This window comes from Lampris incognitus, chromosome 9 (assembly GCF_029633865.1).
Source record: "Lampris incognitus isolate fLamInc1 chromosome 9, fLamInc1.hap2, whole genome shotgun sequence".
Lineage (NCBI taxonomy): Eukaryota > Metazoa > Chordata > Actinopteri > Lampriformes > Lampridae > Lampris > Lampris incognitus.
This window is the reverse complement of record NC_079219.1, coordinates 35,043,134-35,060,766: the sequence shown is the minus strand read 5'-3', so window position 1 is coordinate 35,060,766 and position 17,633 is coordinate 35,043,134.

Below are 17,633 nucleotides of genomic sequence, written 5' to 3'. Positions count from 1 at the left end.
CACTCTGTGAAATCCAGCACTTATCCAAGAAACACTTGTGAAGTGTATGCGACAGTGGATCTATATTAAGTGTGACTGGGCAGGCTCCACAAGACCGGAAAGGACAGGACATCTGTTCCCTGACGTGATAACTTTGAACAACACTCACACAAAAGTCCTTTTTTTTTAAGTGAAAATTTTCCAGTACTTTTAGATTTCAACGCAATGTTTATTTACACATTTTACTCTTGGCACTTTAGCAACTTGTAAATAAGTTATACTTCCAAAAAATAAAAAAATAAATAAAATATTTCAAGAGATTAACTATGACTTTGAGACTTTTCTGAAAATCACATTATTGAAATGCCTCAACAGAGTTTGAGTGAGTTTGCTTGTCTCTGATGTCATGGCCATCCCTAATCCGACAAAACTACACGTGGATCTTCAGTCAAAAGAAAAAAAAAAATCCAGACGCAGTGAGGTTTACCTGCATCATTAAACACAGACATATGTTTATTTTCAACCAGTAAATGAGAATTGTACCCCTAATCATATTTTATCTATATAAATAAGAGATCTATAACTTTATTGTCTGTTAACATGTCAATAACATAATTAATGACATATTATTATGTCAGATTATTATTATTGATTTAATATTTTGTCAGTCAGTTTGTGTCCACTGAATTGTGTTAACATGAGGTTTAACCTGTCCAAACCTGTGCAAACCAATCAAAACCTGTGCAAACCAAACCTGTGCAAAACCTGTGCAAAACCTGTTCAAACCTGTTCAAAACCTGCCCAAACCTGTCTAAACCTGTGCCAAAACTGTCCAAACCTGTATAAACCTGTGCAAAACCTGTGCACAACATGTGCAAAACCTGTTCAAACCCGTGCAAAACCTGTCTAAACCTGTGAAAAACCTGTCTAAACCTGAGCAAAACCTGTCCAAACATGTATAAACCTGTGCAAAACCTGTCCAAACCTGTGCAAACTAAACTGTGAAAACCAAACCTGTGCAAACTAATACAAATAGTGTGATGTGGCTTTATAATCGGAGGACACCATAGAGCATAAACTGCCACAGAGGGGTGGGCTGTATGGGGTTCACTCACAATCTGTGTGATTTATTGCTCCAAACCCACGTTAATATTACAGTTGCCGGACGAGGCATTAATTACAAACACTAGCGACACGCAGAGAGGCGTGACAAGCACTTGTAAATATATGACTTCTATTCGGGGTATCAGGAGGTTCTTCAACATCACTAAAAGTGTAATGGCTTCCAAGTGCTTTTCATTGTTGCTGCCGCCAGTCATCTGATTTAACAGTGCATACTACAACCTTGCCCTCGAGAAAACGACAGCGCTCTGTTGATCACACAACACATGCTAATGTTCAGTCTACAAACACATCAGCTCACATTCAAGCATACAAATCCACACACTCGGATACACTTGTCCCGCCCAGCGTTTCATACAGTCAGAGCCGTCTGATATTCTCTTGGCAGCATATACTGTTACCTCCGTACCATGAAGTCAGCTTTAGCATGAGGGGCGTTTCATACATCAGACCTAATATCATCCACATCTCCAGGTTTATTTGCATAATAGACTACCATGTATACATAAGCACTGTAGGTCTGAACAAAGGCCGAATAGGAAATTGACAATATGTAACAGTTCATTCTTAATAAATGCATAAATGATCCATGGAAATAAAGTCATCCGTTGTGGGGAGGGTTGGTGATTTTAAGTCTTCATGAGGATTTGAACGCCTCCTCTGGTCAATGTAGTGTCACATGCGGCTCCATCGGCGACTTACTAAAATTCCTCAATGGCTCAGTTCTCCGACATTTAAAACATTTTCTAGCATAACTCAAAATACCGTTTCCCTTGCTAAACTATTGAGTCAAACCAGCATTTTGACGGATGCATTTCAAACCTCATGACTCACTGTATTTTTCTTTTTTCTTTTTGTATTTTCCCCCTTTTTCTCTCCAATTGTACCCGGCCAATTACCCCACTCTTCTGAGCTGTCCCGGTCGCTGTTACGCCCCCCCCAGCCAATTCGGGGAGGGCTGCAGACTACCACATGCCTCCTCCGATACATGTGGAGTCACCAGCTGCATCTTTTCACCTGACCATGAGGAGTTTCACCAGGGGGATGTAGCGCGTGGGAGAATCACACTATTCCCCCCAGTTCCCCCTCCCCCCTGCACAGGCGCCCCGACTGACCAGAAGAGGCGCTAGTGCAGCAACCAGGACACATACCCACATCCAGCTTCCCACCCGCAGACACGGCCAATTGTGTCTGTAGGACTGCCTGACCAAGCCGGAGGGAGGTAACACAGGGATTCAAACCGGCGACCCCCATGTTGGTAGGCAATGAAATAGACTGCCATGCAACCCAGACGCCCAGTATTTTTCATCTTATCTTGAATAAAACAGAGTACCTTATGCCTGCCATACTGAGATGATGTCCTCTAAAAATGGTTGCCAAGATGTGTTGTGTTATTACTTAAAAGCCAATGGCACGTTTAAATGGCCTAAATATTGGTGGATAAGTCAGACTCAAGACTGAATATAAGTTGGGACAGCAAGAACTAAGGGGTTATATCACATTTAGGGGAACCACAATAAAACAGTGCCGCCCTCATCGCGTGCTGTGTCTCAGAGCCAAGGCTAGGGGTTAGAAAAAGGATCTTTTCATGTATGTATCATCTCCAAGGTTTTCCACCGAAGCGTGCTCTATTAGACAGTCGCCAATCCACATGTCTAAGCGTCTTGGCCACTAATCTATTTCAGCCTCAGTCTCATATGCTTGTGGCATTACAGGCAATTTCTTAAAACTGGAGAGGTCCAGGAACTCATCCATTATAAGCAACTTAATTCACAGAGTATAATTCATCTCATTTTTGCTAACCGTTTCAAAGACTTGTGCCAGGCCAAAAGGGTTCGGGCTTTGCATGGCTCTCACATAAATTCTCTCCCCCTCTCTCTCTCTCTCTCCCCCCCCCCCACACACACACCATGCTGTGTGTGTGAATATGCTCCACGTTTGACTGAATTATTGTCTAGCTGTTAGCTGTAGTCTTTTGACTGATGCTTCTGTATGTGGCAAAAAAAAACAAAAACAAAAAAAACATGAGATTTGCATTACACTCTATTGTGTTTTTCCATTAGTTTCAGTGGGGTGTGTGAGTTATTGTCTGAAAATTGAAGAGTATAGTAATGCAAATAAAGGTCACATCAGAATTTCCAGAATGTGCTCATGACAAGGTATGGGAGCGCATTTTGCAGAAGACAAGGGTAACATCCGAACGGCAAATGTGATATGATCCTGTCATACCGAACTCGTCCGTCAAAGCACGTGTTTTCAAATGCCCAACAAGAGGGACGGGGAACACAATTGGATGAGCCACAGTCAAAGCTGACTTTATCCCTTATGTTTACAACACACACACACAAACACATGCACACAAAAAGGTTATTGATATGAAAGAGCAAAACACTCGAACCTGCTCAGAGAAGAGGCCTTTCCTTTATCTTACCCCAGCATTCCAGCAGCGCTCGAGGGGTGCAGCGGGCAACAAACTAGGATGCAAGCTAAAGGGGGAGGGTGTGTGTGTGTGGGGGGGAAAGAGAGAGAGAGAGAGAGAGGGAGAGAGACCCATAAAATCTGCATTCTGGAAGAAACAAGATGGACATAAAAGATGTACTAAATTGCAGAGAGGAATTTTCTTGTCAGAGGCTAATGGAAACAATTCCATACAACAGAGAGAGGGGAACGGAGACTCCATTATCACAGCCAAGCAGACGGGGCTGGCAGCCATTCTGGAGAAGCGCTGCGATGTGCACGCTGGCCCGGCTTAGCGCCCTCAGCCAGCCCCGCAGGCCTCCACCTGAATAATCTGTGTCAACAGGTTCCAAGACGCCCAAAAGAATCAAATAAACAAACAGCAGAAACACTTTCAAAGTAATTATTCCCCCCCACACCCCCACACCCCTTCTATTTTAAAACTCCAAGCTTCTAATTAAGCGATACCAGGCTCTGTTCGACCCCGGCGATTCCCGTCACACCTTGAGCGGCGAGGACTTGTATGTTAACGTTTTGCCTGCGAGCTTCTCAGCCACCTTCCACGGTGCATTCCGCCCATGGGATGCACATCACCGAGCCTCGTAGCAATTAACAAGCGACAAATGCCAGGCGTAGATAATGACAAGAGAAAAACGTGTTTTGGATTCAAGGGTCAAAGTGCTTGGATAAACGTGGTCATAATGTGGTGCAGGACACTATTCCAAAACCTTGTTATTTGTGTTCCAGGATGTGTCATGATCTGTTATTGTTCTGCGGTTGATGTTATTGTTATTATTTTTTGTTTTGTCTATTATCGTGCCTGCACCAAAAGGCTATCCAAAAATATCTCACGTATTATTCAGTCAAAGATGTATCACGTTATACTAAAATTTCTTCCCCGAGTTTATTCTCGCATCCAAACCCATGTCTCACAAGGCCCATGAGAGATTGATTTGGTGGGAGCATTTTCACTGACAATTCCTGCAGCCAGGGGGGCATTTGCATGCTCCCTGACACCCTACATGCCCCAAGGATGGCTGCAGAGCTTCAAAATCTGTTAGGGCCAAGTCTGGATTTGTGGCTTGCTGATAAGTAAACAGGAAAAAAAAAGAGAGAATGGAGATAAAAGCTTCCGATGAAGGACGGCGTGACTTTTCAAACCTCCGGCCGCCATTTTGTGATGTCAGAAGCACATCAGCGAGCGGAGTTGCCAAAAGAAATCAATCGCAGTTTAATAACACAAAAACAGCAGAATATATAGGACTCCATAATCAAAAACAATCTGAATGCAAATGGTAAACAACCAAGTTGAATAGGAGAGATGGAGATGAAGCCAATCTGGTGACCTGTTCATCTTATTGGCCTGTGTTCCACTGAAAGTCATCCATATATAATAAGTCTAGCTGATAAATGTTTTAATAAACTTGTTGCATAATTCATCGTCGGCAGGCCTAGTTTTAATTGACTTATTGCAGAATTGTACCAAAGATCAAAAGCCTGATTAAAGCAATGTATATATTACTGCCACGCTTTCCCCCCCCAACGTCATGTTTCAAAAAAACATCAGACGGGAAGTGTGTTGGGAAAAGTGATCAATTATTCACCAAGATGATTAATTAAGTGATTGATAAGTGGATTACTTCTGACAGTGCTTATGTCAGAGACAGTTTATTTTGAGTGACGGTGCACAGTACCAAACCTGAGGACCAGCTAAACCACCTCAGTTTGCCTGCTTACTACAATGTTAAAAATAAAAATGGGTGCCCGGGTAGCGTAGTGGTCTATTCCGTTGCCTACCAACACGGGGATCGCTGGTTCAAATCCTCGTGTTACCTCCGGCTTGGTCGGGCATCCTTACAGACACAACTGGCCATTGTCTGCGGGTGGGAAGCCGGATGTGGTTATGCGTCCTGGTCGCTGCACTAGCGCCTCCTCTGGTCAGTCAGGGCACCTATTCGGGGGGGAGGGGAACTGGGGGGAATACCATGATCCTCCCACATGCTATGTCCCCCTGGTGAAACTCCTCACTGTCAGGTGAAAAGCAGCGGTTGGCGACTCCACGTGTTGGAGGAGACACGTGGTAGTCTGCCGCCCTCCCCGGATCAGCAGAGGGGGTGGAACAACGACTGGGACGGCTCGGAAGAGTGCGGTAATTGGCCGGGTACAACTGGGGAGAAAAAGGGGGGGAAAATCCCCAAAATATATAAATAAATATATAAATAAAATAAAACCAAAAAAAACTCTTGACCTCAATGAATAGTTTTAAATAGTTATGACATTCTAATGAACTTGCTTAAAATGGGAGGCGTTCGCTCCTGATGACTGATTGGTTTATCACTGCTCTCTTTAAACAAAGTAAACGCAGCAATCTGGGAGGCAAACAGACAAGTTGACAGATTACTCACCATTCACAAGTCACGGCTGTTTGACAACTAATTACAGAGTTCTCAATAAGGGGCTTTCTCTCCGTGCACCCCGCATGCAGGCTGTCTCACAGCTACAATTATCTCGTCTCATTATCGGACGAGGTTTTGTGCCTCACAGATACTGTGGGGGTTCCACATCGCCCTCCACCAGCTCAAATGGTAACTGCGCGTCTCTCATTGATCTGACAAAACACCTGCCGTTACCTCGTAGGTCAGGGTTTAACTGAACATGAGGAGGGTGTGGGGACACTTTGAAAAGGTGAAAGCGAGTTTTGTTTGGGTTTAACAAGCTCCTTTGTGCCAAACCCGTCAAGGAGGCATCAAAAGTGACAGGTGTTTCTAGGTGGAGTATAATGATGTTTGTTTGGAGCGATTTGTAAGAGGCTATGTTGGAGTGAACCAGGCTGTGTTTAAAACTCCAGCTTTTTGTGTTCTCTTTCTATGTTCTGCTGCCTATCACAAGTTTTCACCTCTGGGTTATCTGTTAAGTGTCCTCTGCCACTGCACAGAACTTTTGAATCGGAACGGGTTTCCCAGACTTACCTCAAAAGCTGCCATAGTGTGGGGCATCCAGGTAGCATAGCGGTCTATTCCGTTGCCTACCAACACAGGGATCGCCGCTTCGAATCCCCATGTTACCTCTGGCTTGGTCGGGAGTCCCTACACACACAATTGGCCGTGTCTGCAGGTGGGAGGCCGGATGGGGGTATGTGCACTAGCGCCTCCTCTGGCCGGTCGGGTCACTTGGTCAGGGGGGGAACTGGTGGGCACACATAGCACAGGGAAAATCAGCCATCATAATGGACAAAATGGCAGGTATTTAACTGTGGTTCTAATTCTGTATACACTACAGGTTTATTTTCTATGTACTGTACAGTGATTTTGAACATATATAATTGGAGAAAGCTCGGAGAGACGGCAACCACAGCAGGGAGGGTTTAGTACCCCAAGCTGCAGCTCTCTAGATGGAGCACCCACAAATATGTTATGAAGAGCCTTTCAGAGAAATACCCCCAGGGGTGCCCTAGAAGGGGGAATGATGAGCACCCCACATGGATGGACATACTGGTAATGACCCAAGCTAATGGGCAAAGGACTACAAGTGCAGTTTGCAGATGTGGCGAGGTCTGCAAACACCCAAGAGGTCAAAAAACCCACCAGACCAAGATGGGCTGCTTGAGGAAGGAGCAATTGGTGCGACGCACAGCGCAAGTACAGCCCCTGGTGATATGGAGGAAGAGCTAGGCCCAGAGACCCCACAGTGTCCAGAACCTCCAAGCACGAGCTACACCTCAAAGTAGACCATCAGAACATCATCAGGATTTGTGGCCTGCTGCCAACAGAGTCAGAGTAGCACCAGTTCAATGAAGATGTGGATGCAGCCCCTGAAGCAACAGCCAAGGGTGGTGCAGACCAAAGGCTCCAGACAATGAGCACCTTAATAATGAGAGGCGCAAGGAAGGAAGAGAGCCAGGTATGCAGATCTGGTAGCTGATTGATGGAGGAATGGGTGGAAGGCCCACAGTGAGCTGGTTGGAGTGGGCTGCAGGGGCTTTGCAGGCCATTCTCTACACCGGGTCCTGGGACACTTGGGGATTTGTGGGCTGCAAAGAAGAAGAGCCATTAGGAACATCTTAGAAGCCACGGAAAAGGTTTCCCTTTAGCTCTGGGTGAAGAGGGGTGACACGTGGCATAATGTGCTACCTGGACATGAGTCAGGGCTTAATCACCCCCGGCTGGGTCACTTGGGTGAGGATGTCTGATGTTAAGAACTAAAACACCTGATGACCCTGGGTTCATTACTGATGATGTGTCCAGGTTGCGCCACATGGTGTATCAAAGAGCAAGAAACAGAACCTGGCAGTTATCCAACGCTTAAAAAAAAAATCTGCTGACTTGGATATTGAAGTTAGTGTTGTCGACGGCTTACTGGTTATGCTTATTCATTAGCCTAATCACTGATGAAAAACATAGGCTAACTGGATTACAGCATACCCTTAATTGGCACATCCACCTCCATAACACCCTTTACACCACTGTCTTAATTTCACACCTAAAGAATTCTGGTTTTGCTGTCAAGACAATGTGATTCATCACAAAAAATAAACAAACAAATAAATAAATAAAGGAAACTAGCTCTGACTCTGATTGTAAAGGCTCACATTGCAAACTAATGACAGCTGAGTAATCGCAGAGCCAGAGTTTAGTTAACTCACTGCTGTTTCATATTGCACTAAGTAGCAGTGCAAGGATATGTAGTGTTTGGTTTGTATTTTATGTTGACTTTGTGGCTTTCCCTCTCTACATACGTGCACAAAATGAGTTAGACTTCAAAGTGTGCGTTTCACCTGCAAATATCAGCATGAGGGCCACTTCACCGTGTCAGGTTTGAAGCAGCTATTGTATGAGCTGTGTTTATCATTGAGTTATAGCGTTCACTTTGAACATAATAACAAATATATCAGATCATGATCATCCACGCCTGTGTTATCTCGGCCCTCCCTGCTTATCTTGTCTAAATATCAGAGAGAGGTCACTCTGAGGCCACTCTACTCCATGCAGAATATTCGTTTATGTGATGTGTCATATGAATATGAAGCTGTGTGGCGTAAAGCTAGAATATAATGTGTAACGTGTTAAGTGTTAATGTCAGATAACATCATTTACACTGCTCGCGCAAATGTATTTACGAGCAGAATAAATTTCGGTGATTTAGGTTCGTATGTAATTTGAAAAAAAAATGATGGACATCTATCTGAATTTTGAGAGTCATCATGTCGGGGGGGGGGGGGGGGGGCAAAGGTTTTCCTCTGGTATTTCGGTATGTTGAGCTTTCTTCCTTTTCGAGGAAATATGAAAGACGAATAACCATAAAACTCTCAAATTGTTTTACACTAGAGATCATGGATGAACTAAAAGCATAAACTCTGCGTCTGGGTAGTATAGCGGTCTATTCCGCTGCCTACCAACATGAGGCTCACTGGTTCGAATCCCCGTGTTACCTCCGGCTTGGTCGGGCATCCCTACATACACAACTGGCTGTGTCTGCGGATTGGAAGCCGGATGTGGGTGTGTCTCCTGGTTGCTGCACTGGCACCTCCTCTGGTTGGTCGGGGCACCTATTCGGGGTGGGGTGGGGGCACTGGAGGGAATAGTGTGATCCTCCCATGCGCTATGTCCCCTTGGCGAAACTCCTCACTGTCAGGTGAAAAGAAGCAGCTGGCGATTCCACATGTATTGGAGGAGGCATGTGGTAGTCTGCAGCCCTCCTCGGATCGGCAGAGGTGGTGGAGCAGCGACAGAGATGGATCGGAAGAATGGGGTAATTGGGTGGGTCCAATTGGGGAAAAAAAGGGGGAAAATAAAAAAAAGCATCAACTTTGTGCAAACTTGGTCGTTGGGTGTCTAAATCTGGGATTTCCAGCCTGCTTTTACTGTACCAATGTTGCACAATGCCCTCATAACACTGTTTTGTTGGGCAATAATAGAAGAATTGGGTGCTGTTTGAACCCACCAGACATCACAGCAGTGAATAATTTGGAGTTTTCAAGTCTGACCTATCCCCCAATCTAAAGGGAAAAAAGTGCTGAGAAGTGGAGATCTCTAGTGATGACAAAGTCCCATTTTCTATCCAGCCACTTACAGCTAGTAATTGCCATATAATGAAGTTAATGTTTCAAAGAATTCACCACCTGGTATTGACGGTTGCCGCGTCTCTCTTCTCTCTCTGACCTTACCCCACTTCCCTTTCTCCTTATACGCAGTATTTTTACCTTGTCATTTGTTTGCTCTTCCCCAGGCACAAAGGAGACATTCATTAAGTGTGGGGGTCATTAATTTCCTTTCATTTTGTCATTTCTGTTTTTTGGGTTTTTTTTCCACCACCCCAATCTCCAACGCACACTCACTGTTTCTCTATCCTCAAACATAAATGCTTCTTTTCTTCCATCCCATCCAGCCACGCCATCTGAGGGGTAAAATGAGATTGGCCGCCATTGGGCTTTTACCACCAGAGTGCAGCAATATATAAAATGCTACTCCATCTACCCCTCCCAGATGAATAATGAAAACACACACACACACACACACACACAACAGTCATCTACAAAAGCAAACTACACCCATGCAGACCAGCGGTTCCAACAGTCGTCCTGGCTGGTGTCTGTTCCCTTGGACAGTGATTTTTTTTTGTATGTGTTAGTTTGGGTATGTGTGTTCTTGTAGTTTTTGGATGTTTTTGTCTTTGTGTTGTACTGCTGTGGGCTGGGGAAAACGGCATTTCGACAAATAAAGTGTTCCTGATTCCTGTTCCTGAAAGTAAATACCCACCGTACACTATGCTGTCATTAAGGTATGGTCGTACAAAGAAGGAAGCATTACAAATGATTCTTGGTCTCTCTTGGTCTTCTCTTTCTTACATGAGAAAAAGAGGGAATCTTGAACTGGTTTAAGTCCAGTCACTTGAGTGAGGATGAATTTGAATAACTAACTGCTGTACAGAATGGATGAACATACAGGGATACACCACTTTCTTTCACTCTCTTATCACTCGCTGTTTCCTTCTGTTTTGTTTTTTTTCCTTTATGTTTCACTCGGATCTTTTATTATAGACTCATTACTTTCTCTTGCTTCTTCCCTCCCTTCCCATTGCTCGTTAAAACACACACACACACACACACACACACACACACACACACACACACACACACACACACACACACACACACACACACAGTCTCCGAGTGCACTGTTCTGACCCCCGGCCATCCTTCCTACAGTCCGGCTGACCTTTTAGTGGTGAGAGGAAAGGGCCTGTGCCCTCAATGATACACCCTCCATATCTCTGACCTCTACAACACATACACACACTCACACATACACACTGAACACTCGCTGACACACAAACATGCATGTAAACATTTACATACACAACTAGTAGAGTGCACTCAGTAGAGTAGATCCCCACCAGGCACATCTCCCCTTCTCCAGTGTTCAGACTTAGCTGAAAAACCAGCTGAGGAGTTAGCACTCAATTGTGGTATAACCCAGTTTTTTTTTTGTTTTTTGTTTTTACAAAGGTTTTGAATCACCACAACCACCAGAGGTCCTTGATCATACAGTCATAACTGTGCACAAAACTTATTAGGTTGACAGGCCCAGTAGTATGTGAGATTAGCATGAGACAGATACATGCACACAAACAGAAAAAAGAAAAAAGAAAAAGTGTTTTTCCTGCCACAGCCACACATGCTCGAAATTAACATTGGCAAATATGCTCCTCCTATTCAGTTCCATTCTATGCGAGCGAAGGGGTGAATAAAAACATCTGCTTCCAGTGGCACAGGAAATTCACATCTACACTTCACGTGGAGTTCAGCTTTGGTGAACTTTGACCGGCAAATTTGTGAATTTGCTTTGCCACCAGAAGTGAATGCAGAATGGAAGTAAATGGGAGGTGAAAATTTGCCAGTGATAATTACGCGCATGTGTGACCGTATCAACTCTTTTGTTGCCTGGGTCCAGACCTTTGAATTCACCCAAGTTGACTGATTCTGGTCTGGCATCATAACACGAAACAGCGGTTTCTCAGTTGAAAAAAGTGATTATCCAATGATCGCTGTGGGGGTACTAAGGATCAGCGCCACAGGGGGACTAATGTTGTTGTCAAGCTGTTGTGACTCTTCAACCCTGACAAGTAAGTAGCTGAAAACATTTGACACAAATCCTCCTGGAATAGAAATCGGGTCTACGTATGAGAATTATCCCGACATCTTGCAAACGTTAACTTAATGCCCTCTTTTTCGTATCTGCGTAAATCATATTCTTGAATTTAATATGACCCCTATGGAAATTGCAGGAAAGTCGACACTGACAATGTCTCTCACTGACTACATGTACGCGTGTATCATTTATTCTTCTGTACAAAATCGGCATCATCAACAACATGGCACTGCTCCAACCAACCTAGTCCTCGCCCCGCCCTCTCAACCCGGAAACCCTTTCTTAAAGGGCCCGTGTCTACAAATTATGGTGAATTGTGCCCATATACTCTGCTACATACGTCCCCCCAGAATTCAGTATAATAAAAAAAGTCAACATGGAGGGGGGCAGATGGCCCAGCCACAACGGCTTCGCCGAACAGGTGTGGATGCCAGGGCACGTACAGGAGGGGCCTTAAGGACCCTGCAGTGGCGTGTGGGTAGTGTGGGTGGTGGAGGAACCTTAGGGACTTTGTTGGGGAGTGGGGGCAGGGTAGGAGGGCGTCCCTACCGTGGGGGCTGGGTAAGTCCAACAGGTCGGTCCAAGTCCAGGTGAGCCGGTTTGAGGCAATCTACTGAAATGCACTCTGGCTTGTTGCTGACTTCCACAACAAAGTGCTTGTTTCCGGTCTCCAGGACGTGGAACGGCCCGTCGTAGGGAGGCTGCAGCGGTCCACGATGGGCATCGTGGCAGATGAAAACATATTCTGCCATCTGCAGACTTGCAGGGATATGAGAATGTGGGAGGCCGTGTTGCGAAGTGGGGACCGGTGCGAAAGCTCTGGCGTTATCCAGGAGCATGGTCCATTGATGGGCTGTAGACCAGGGAGCTGTGGTGTTGGGGATGAAATCCCATGGAACCTGCAGCGGCTGTCCGTAAACCAGTTCAGCGGACGAGGACTGGAGGTCCCCCTTTAGGGGCGGTCTTGAGGCCCAGCATGACTGACGGGAGCCTGTCGACCCAGCTGCTATCCTTGAGGCTGGCCCAAAGAGCGGTCTTCATAGAGCATTGAAACCACTCACACAGCCCATTGGCCTGCGGGTGGTATGTGGTGCTGTGGTGGAGCCTCACCCCTATGCTCTCTGCAACTGCATTCCAGAGTTCAGATGCAAACTGTGAGCCCTAGTCCGAGGAGAGGTCAGATGGGGTGCCGAACCGGGCAACCCAGGTCCCGATAAACACCTGGGCTATGTCGGTGGACATCGTGCGCTGGCATCTGGCAATTGAGTGGTCCTGTCCACCATGATGAGGAGGTAAGTAAAACCATGGGAGGGGAGCCCACCAGGGCCACGTTTACATGGTCGAATCTCCTTTCAGACACCAGAACTGTGTGTAGGAGAGCTGTCATTGCTGGCGGGCAGACCACAGCTCAGCCACCTTGGCTACGGCGAATATCAGTGGTTTGTGGTCCACAAATTCCATGAACTGGCAGGCCTCCAGCAGGGAACGGAAGTGTCGAAAGGCGAGGTAGAGAACGAGGAAGTGCCGATCGAAGGTGCTATACTTCCGTTTGCTGGGGCGTAACTGTCAGCTCAAGAAATGAGTGGCTGCCCAGCACCATTCACCCACTGCTCGTGCACCACCATGACTGTGTAGTCCGAAGTGTCTGTAGTAATGGCGATTGGAGCCTTGGGTGATGGGTGCACCAGCATTGTTGCATCAGCCAGAGCAGCCTTAGTGTACACAAATGCCTTGTCCCTCTCCACAGACCAGTCCACAGTGTGTTTGGTGGCCTTGCCTTTCAGGGAGTCACACAGGGGTCGCATGTGTTGAGCAGCTCAGGGGATAAAGTGGTGGTAAAAGTTCACCATACTTAGGAACTCCTGTAGGGACTTGACTGTGAGTGGTCATGGTAAATTCACAATGGCATCCACTTTTGCCAGGAGAGGTACAACCCCGTTTTTGGTGACTCGGTGTCTGAGGAAACTGATGGTTGTCAGCCCAAACTGGCACTTGGCTAGATTGACGATCAGCCCGTGCTGGCTGAGCCGCTCGAAAAGGGTCTGGAGGTGGGAGAGGTGTTCCACTTTGGAGGCCCTGGCCACAAGTTGTCTAGATAGACGAAAACAAAAGGCAGGTCCCATGGCACCGAATCCATGAGGCGCTGGAATGTCTGTGTGACATTCTTGAGGCCGAACGGCATGCAGAGGAATTCGAACAGTACAAGTTGGGTGATCACCGGCGTTTTGGGGACATCCAGTGGATGGACAGGCACCTGATGGTATCCACGGATAAGGTCCACTTTGGAAAAGATGACTTTTACAGCCAGGTGAGCAGAAAAATCCTCGATGTATGGGACTGGGTAGCGGTCCGGTGTCATTGTGTTGTTGAGTTGGCAGTAATTACCGCACCGGCACCACCCACTGCAACGCTTCGGGACGATTTGGAGGAGTGAAGCCCAGGTGCTGTTGGAGCGGCAAATGATGCCGAGACACTCCATATTCTCGAACTCCTCCCTGGCGGCAGTGAGCTTGGCCGGGTCGACGGGCTGAGCCTGAGCATAGACTGGTGGGCCAGTGGTGGCAATGTGGTGCTCCAAATTATCAGCCTCCTTGGCCAGAGCACGACAGTCAGTGATGGCAGTGTTGGCTAAAGCAGCCTGTACTTAAGAAGACAGCTGTCACAGAAACAGTTGGATGAAGAGGAAATCGGAGAGATCCAGCATCCTGTCCATACATTCAGACGGCTTCCTGTCACCGAGGCCCTGTAGAAAGAAAAGCCGGCCGGCCTGCTCAGCGTCAGAAAGTTCAAAAATTTTCAACAGGTGAGCCTTGAGCGTCTCGTATTTATCCTGCTGCAGAGGATTTTTGAGGAGGCTCGCCACTCCGGTTGCTGTTGAACTGCCGAGAGCCAACACCACACAATAGCATTTTGTGGCATCCACGGTGATTTCCCACAATGCGAACTGCGCTTCTGTCTGGGCGAACCAAGCTGAGGCTGATGACTCCCAGAACTCCAGCAGCTTGAGAGAAACTGCATTAGTCGTCATGTTCATAAAGATTTGTCTCTGGAAATGTCCAGCAGACAAACATCGGGGTCACCAATGTGGGAATTGCAGGAAAGTAGAGATGGACAATTTCCCTCATTGACTACACGAATGCGTGTATAATTTATTCTTCCGTACAAATCACCATCATGAACAACATGGCACTGCTCCAACCACTCTAGTTCTCACTCCGCCCTCTCAACCCGGAAAGCCTTTCTTAAAGGGCACCGTGTCTGCCAATTATGGGGAATTGTGCCCACATAGTCCGCTACACTCCTTTGGTTTATAAATTTATTTTAGATGCCACTTACATCTATGGTTGACTCAGATCGGGCAGCGGCAAGAATATGCAATGATTCCTGTTTTAACTGCAACCTAGAGGAAGTTTTTCCTTTACAATTTCATTTTTTAGATTAGAAATATTCTTTTCAATAACTTTTGATCATGTTGCTGGCCATACCGGATCAGTTGAGGCCCGCATTAAAAACGGCCAGCATTGGTGTTGTGCCCTCAGAAGGTCCTGATGGAAACTGTCAAATCTGCTGTGGCAACCCCTGAAAACAGGGAAAAAGCTAAAAAAAGAATATCATGTTGCTGGCTGATCTAAATCAACCGTAGATCAGAGCCGTGCATGTGCGAGCGTAAACAATTTGCACAGCTTTATTATATTATGAAAATAAAGACAGAGGTTATTATGTTTGGTTCATCCAGTTTTCCTCCAGTTCTCCTGTGCTGAGATCAGCAATTAATGATTTGCTGATGTACGAAAAACAATCAACTTCTCATTTACTTTAAAGACTCACACCGAATACATAATGTTTTGACAAAGCCACTTCTGGGGCTGAAAATGAAGCACAAGCAGCAGTGCCAAAACTGCAGTTCCTAAAATGGCCATCAGATGCTGGTTCCAAAAGAAGGTCAATCCCCATAGACCCCCATGTTAAAATCCCTAAATTTACAGCAGAAATAAATATTTTGTAGAGCCTGGTACATAAAACTGACCAAACCTCGATCCATCCAGAAAACACAGCCACATCAGCTGCACTCTCTGTTGACTCCACTTTCTCACACACACCCTGTTCTGGTTGCCTCGGAGGCGGTAAAGGGGTCCTCATTTCCAAAGGCTGGAAATTCACTAAGCTTTCTCCACTGAGCAACAACTCCTCCTTTGAATACCATGCAATCAGGGTTACTGCTCCAATTAAGCTGTTTGTGGTTGTCATATATCTCCCACCAGAGTATCAACCGGGGAACTTGGTAGTTAAACTAGACATGTTACTTTCAGCCATTCCTGATGATGACACACCACTGATTGTCATGGGAGACATGAATATCCATCCTGACAAAATACAAGTAGCTGACTTCCTGTCACTTTTATCCTCATTCAACCTCAAACAGGTTTTCACCTCCCCCACCCCCCCACCACACACACACACACACACACACACACACACACACACACACACACACACACACACACACATACCAAGTGGGAAATACTCTTGATGTGATTTTGACTTGCAACTGTTCCACAGCAAATCTGACTCTCACCCTACAGCTCTCTGACCATATATTAATTCACCTCACAATCAACTTACCAAAACATGCTCATGTTCCGCCACAATTGGTCTCCTCCTGCCGCAACATCCGGTCCCTCACACTGATTGAACTTTCCAATGAGGTCTTGGCCTCATAATGATTTCTCCTCACTTCCTATCAATGAGGCTACAGACACATGCTGTTCCTCATTTGCCTCCTCTCTTAACTATCTCTGCCCTCTAACATCCAAACCTACACACACACACACACACACACACCCCGGTCCATGGCTCACTGAAGTCATCAGAGAGCAAAGGGTGGAACTCAGAGCAGCAGAGAGAAAATGGCGTAAATTCAGAGAGCCCACTGAGCTCAGTGATGATTAGTCTCCTAGCATCATTCTCCTCCAGTTCAAAAACTAAGACCACGTACTATCAGAACAAGATCTGTGGTGCCACAGACACTCAGAGAATGTTCTCTGCTTTTAACTCACTCCTCAATCCATGTCCTCCGCCCTCCAGTCTGCTCACTGCAAACATGTTCGCCTAGTTTTGTTTTGGTTTTTTTTGGGTTTTTTTAACTGATATGGTCCCTGCCATCAGTAACCAGTTCTCTGAGCCTGACCATATCAGTCAGCAGCTGCCAGCTAACAGGGATGCACTCTCTTCATTCTCCCCTCTGACCATGGATGAAGTCTCCAAACTTCTGCTGGAATCTCGACCCATTACCTGTCCACTAGACCCGATACCATCAAACCTTCTACAGACCATTTCCCCCACACTTACCCCACAGTCACACACATCATCAGCTCCTCACTTACAATGGGTGTGTTCCCCACCACATTTAAGCAAGCTTGGGTCATCCTGCTGCTCAAAAAACCTACACTCAACCCAGCCCAAGTTGAAAACTACCAACCGGTTTCACTCCTACCCTTCCTATCAAAAATACTTGAGTGCACAGTCTTTAACCAAGTCTCTGAATTCCTTTCTGAGAATAACCTGTACGACCGGAATCAGTTTGGCTTTAAGCAGAGGAACTCTACTGAGACTGTACCCCTGCTGGCAATGGACTCACTGCAACTGATCAGCTAGAGCTGCCTTTGACATGGTTAACCACTGAATCTCCTCTCCACACTCACTGAGCTTAGTATCTCAGGAACTGCCCTCCGGTGGTTCATGTCCTACCTCTCAGGATATATTTTAGAGTATCTTGGAGGGGAGAAGTGTCCAAACAGTACGACATATCCATAGAGGTTCCTCAAGGGTCAGGGCTCGGTCCCCGTCTCTTCTCCACATACACCACCTCATTTGGTGCAATCATACACTCCCATGGTTTCCGTCATTCCTGCTGGAAGACCACACAGT